Genomic DNA, 5,721 nt, shown 5'->3' on the forward strand with positions numbered 1-5,721 from the left:
CTGGGGTCCATTTATTAAATAGATTTCTCGAACAGGGAGATGGTCAAAAAAACGCTGGCTCCCTCCCCTTTGAATCCACGCCACGGTCACTGCGTCTGCGCCGTGCAATTTACTCTCACACCCTATATGAGTGGTATTTTCTGTAGTACTATTCTCATCAGTTTAATCCCTGTTACATCCCATATCAGGGATTGCCTTTTGTGAAAAAAATTTTAGGCCAGGTACCTTCGACTGCCTTCACAGTGACAGACCAAACTCTGATACACCAAAATGAATTGATTTTAGGAACCGGGAGATGGAAAAAGCAGCTTGATCGGTCCTCTTACTCCCAAGTTGGGGCACTGCGCGTGCACGGAGCAATGTGCTGTGACACCCTATATGAGTGGTGTCTTAACTAGTACTATTCCTATCAGTTTAATCCCTGTTACGTCCCCTATCCGGGGACGTGTGTAGAATTGATTAACCATTGTCGAATTAACGAACCATTACGGCATCCTGCAATAATTTAGTTTTGAGCTTTGTACTTGCTTTGTATTGGAATTGATGGGGATTTTTTAAATTGTCTGCATTATTTCTAATAAACTATTAAGAGACTTTATTATGATTTTTTTATTTTATGTATTAAAATCCCATACAACATAAAAAAAAAACAACAAAAAAAACATTTAAATTATCCAGCCGATCGCTTTTGGTCTGATCATAATGAAGCAACGGCCTTATCTGGGGTGTGGCAACATTGCCAACACACTCATAGAGGTAATAATCGCTTCATTGTGATACGCAAGCCCCTTCACCACAACAAGGTAACTATCACGAAGGGGAATTGACACTTGTATGTGCCTTTTTTGTTTTGTTTTGTTTTAGCAGCCACAGTGCAGCACCAGAGGCCAGAAAAATTGATGTTTTCAAGGCAGAAAGGTGACTAAAACATTGTGGCTTGAACCCTAGTTGGTGGCGGAGAATTCACGAAAGTCATCCGGTATGCAGACATTAAATACATCAGCGTGGGGACCATTTTGAGGCCAAGGCATGTCATCAGGCCTTTTGTTAGTCAAACGTATCCCCCACTGTCAGTCGCTTCGGGATCCATGCCTCATTCATCTTAATGAAGGTGAGGTAATCAACACTTTTTTGACCGAGGCAACTTCTTTTGTCAGTGACAATGCCTCCTGCTGCACTGAAGGTCCTTTCTGACAGGACACTTGAAGCGGGGCAGGCCAGAAGTTCTATCGCAAACTGGGATAGCTCAGGCCACAGGTCAAGCTTGCACACCCAGTAATCAAGGGGTTCATCGCTCCTCAGAGTGTCGATATCTGCAGTTAAGGTGAGGTAGTCTGCTACCTGTCGGTCGAGTCGTTCTCTAAGGCTGGATCCCGAAGGGCTGTGGCGATGTGTAGGACTGAAAAAGCTCTGCATGTCCTCCATCAACAATACATCTGTAAAGCGTCCTGTCCTTGCCGCCGTGGTCGTGGTAGGAAGAGGATTACTTTCACCTCTTCCCCAGTTAGATTCCCGTTGTGCTGTGACATCCCCCTTATAAGCTGTGTAAAGCATATTTTTTAGTTTGGTTTTGAACTGCTTCATCCTTTCTGACTTTCGGTAATTTGGTAACATTTCCGCCACTTTCTGCTTATACCGGGGGTCTAGTAGCGTGGCCACCCAGTACAGGTCGTTCTCCTTCATCCTTTTTATACGAGGGTCCCTCAACAGACATGACAGCATGAAAGACCCCATTTGCACAAGGTTGGATGCCGAGCTACTCATTTCCCGTTCCTCCCCTCACTGATGTCATTGACGGTCTGTTCTTCCCCCCAGCCACGTACAACACCACGGGTCCCAGATAGGTGACAACAACGAGCACCCTGGGATGCCTGCTGTAGTTGGTCTTCCTCCTCCTCAAAGCCACATTCCTCCTCTGACTCCTCTTGCAGCGTTGCCGCAGGTCCGGCAAGCGATGATGGCAAGGCTGTTTCTGGTGGTGATGGTGACCACAACTCTTCCTCTTCCTCTTTACGCTCATCTACAGCCTGATCCAGCACTCTTCGCAGGGCACGCTCCAGGAAGAAAACAAATGGGATGAGGTCGCTGATGGTGCCTTCGGTGCGACTGACTAGGTTTGTCACCTCCTCAAAAGGAAGCATGAGCCTAACGTGGCAAAAAAATTCCCAGCTCCGCAGAGGCTGTCCTAGCACCCCGGTCATACAAATACAAATACTCGTTGACTGCTTTTTCTTGTTGGAGCAGGCGGTCGAACATTAGGAGTGTTGAATTCCAACGTGTCGGGCTGTCGCAAATCAAGCACCTCACTGGCATGTTGTTTCGGCGATGAATGTCTGAAAAGTGCGCCATGGCTGTGTAGGAACTCCTGAAATGGCCATACACCTTCCTGGCCTGCTTGAGGACGTCCTGTAAGCCTGGATACTTAGACACAAAGCGTTGTACGATGATATTCAACACATGTGCCATGCACGGCACATGTGACAACTTGCCCAAATTTAATGCCGCCAACAAATTGCTTCCATTGTCACACACCACTTTGCCAATCTCCAGTTTGTGCGGGGTCAGTCACTGATCCACCTGTGCGTTCAGGGCAGACAGGAGTGCTGGTCCGGTGTGGCTCTCTGCTTTCAGGCAAGTCAACCCCAAGACAGCGTAACACTGTCGTATCCGGGATGTGGAAAAGCCCCTGGGGAGCTGGGGGGATTCAGTTGATGTGCAGCCAGACGCCGCAGCAGAAGAGGACTCAGCCGAGGAGGTTATCGAAGAGGATGGAGTAGGAGGAGTAGAGGAGGTGGCAGTAGGCCTGCCTGCAAGTCGTGGCAGTGTCACCAACTCCGCTGCAGAGCCACGCATTCCAGGTTGACCCAATGCGCAGTGTATGGGATATACCTGCCCTGACCATGCTTTGCAGACCAGGTATCAGTGGTCAGATGGACCCTTGCCCCAACACTGTATGCCAGAGATGCCATGACTTCCTTTTCAATAACAGAATAGAGGTTTGGGATTGCCTTTTTTGAAAAAAAAAAATTGTCCGTGTACCTTCCACTGTGGTGTCCCAATAGCGACAAATATTTTGAAGGCCTCAGACTCCACCAGCTGGTATGGTAAAAACTGGCGGGCTAAGAGTTCCGTCAAGCCAGCTGTCAGACGCCGGGCAAGGGGGTGACTCTGTGACATTGGCTTCTTACGCTCAAACATTTCCTTGACAGAGACCTGACTGTGGGCAGATGAGATGGAACTGCTGAAGGTGAGAGGCGGAGTGGCGGGTGGTTGAGAGGGGGCAAGGAGGACAGCAGTGGTTGACGTGGCTGAAGATGCTGGACCAGGAGGAGGATGGTGGCTTTGAGTTTGTGTGCTGCTTGTACTCATGTGTTGATCCCATAGGTGTTTGTGATGTGCGATCATGAGCCTTCGCAAAGCAGTTGTACCAAGGTGGGTGTTGGACTTCCCACGACTCAGTTTCTTTTGGCATAGGTTGCAAATGGCATTGCTGTTATCAGAGGCAGACACACAAAAAAAATGCCACACTGCTGAGCTTTGCAATGACGGCATTCTGGTGGTGGCAACAGCATGCGTTGATTGGCGTGCTGTCTGGCTGACCCCGGGAGACGATACATGCTGTCTGACTGTGCCACTAGCTCCTTGCGACGACCTCCCCCTACTTCCAACTCGTCTCCTCCTTCTCTCTGTCTCCCCTTCTGAACTTTCCCCCTCTTTTTCTTCTCTTCAAGCAGGCACCCACGTGGCATCCACGGACACATCGTCATCATCAACCACTTCACTTGTATCTGACACCTCAGCAAAGGAAGCAGCAGCGGGTACAACATCATCATCATCATCATCACACTGTACGTCCATGTGTGTAATGCTGCCTGACTGAGACATATCCCTGTTTTCTACATCCTCTGGCAATAATGGTTGCGCATCACTAATTTCATCCAACTGATGTGTAAATAACTCCTCTGAGGGATCCATTGAAGCGGCTGTGGTAACTTGAGAGCAGGTGACCAAAGCTGAGCTGGAAGAGGATGGTGCGTCAAGGTTCTTAGCGGAAGCTGTTGAAGATTGTGTGTCCTGTGTAAGTCAGTCAACTATTTTCTCTGAATTTTTTGGGTTCAGGGAACATGGCCTCTGAACACTGGACATTATTCCAGGGCCAGTGGAAATCACAGCACCACGACCATGACGGCCCCTGCGGGGTGGCCTGCATCTGCCTGTCATTTTTTTTTAGATAAGTGGTACTATGCGTGCAAGGTACTGTGCCACCCTATATAAGTGGTGGGCAGTGGGCACAGTACAGTCTGTGGGCCAGACACACACTGCCTTGCAACTGGGATTATATCACAGAAAAATATTAAATTTAATTTTTTTTTATCTGCAAGGTATTTGTGAGTGAGTGACACCCTGTAACGGTATGAGTGGTGGGCTAGCCAGTGGCCACAGTACAGTCTGTGGGCCAGACACACAATGGCTTGCAACTGGAATTATATCACAGAAAAATATTAAATTGAATATTTTTTTATCTAAAAGGTATTTGTGAGTGAGTGACACCCTGTAACGGTATGAGTGGTGGGCTAGCCAGTGGCCACAGTACAGTCTGTGGCCAGACACACACTGGCTTGCAACTGGGATTATATCATAGAAAAATATTAAATTGAATTTTTTTTATCTAAAAGGTACAGTACAGACCAAAAGTTTGGACACACCTTCTCATTTAAAGAGTTTTCTTTATTTTCATGACTATGAAAATTGTAGATTGACACTGAAGGCATCAAAACTATGAATTAACACATGTGGAATTATATACATAACAAACAAGTGTGAAACAACTGAAAATATGTCATATTCTAGTTTCTTCAAAGTAGCCACCTTTTGCTTTGATTACTGCTTTGCACACTCTTGGCATTCTCTTGATGAGCATGTTCTGTAAATTAAATGATGCAAATCAAACAATCCACGGTAATTCCAGGTTGTGAGGCACTAAAATATGAAAAAAGTCAAGGTGGGTGAATACTTTTGCAAGGCACTGTAGGTATTGCTGCATCTGTAACAACCTGCTCTATAAAAATATCAAATGATCTACCCCTTCAGATGAACGCTATAAAAATATAAAATAAAAACTGTGCCAAAACTGTCATTTTTTTATCACCTTGCTCCCAAAAAGTGTAATATTGAATGATCAATCATATATATCCAAAAATGGTACCAATAAAAAATGTCCAGTATTCCAGCAAAAAATGACCCCCGGCACAAGACGATTGACCAAAATTTTTTAACAATATGGCTTTCAGAATATGGAGACACAAAAACATGATTTTTTTTTCAATAATGTGTTATTATGTAAAACTGAAACCAAATAAAAATACACATATTTGGTATTGTCACGTCCATAACAACCTGCTTTATAAAAATAACACATGATCTATCCTGTGAATGCTGTAAAAAAACAAAAATTTAAATGGTGCCAGAACAATAATTTTTGGTTACCTTGCCTCAAAAAGCGCAATATCAGGCAATCAAAAATCATATGTACCCCAAAACAGTTCACCTTATTCTGTAACTTCCAAAATGGGGTCACATTTGGGTAGTTTGTACTGTAGGGGTGCATCAGGGAGACTTAAAATGCTATATGGTAACTTAAAATTATCCCTGTGAAATCTGCCCTCCAAAATCCATATGTTGCTCCTTCCCTCCTGCGCCCTGATGTGTGCCCATACAGCA

Source organism: Bufo bufo, chromosome 8, assembly GCF_905171765.1.
Source record: "Bufo bufo chromosome 8, aBufBuf1.1, whole genome shotgun sequence".
NCBI lineage: Eukaryota > Metazoa > Chordata > Amphibia > Anura > Bufonidae > Bufo > Bufo bufo.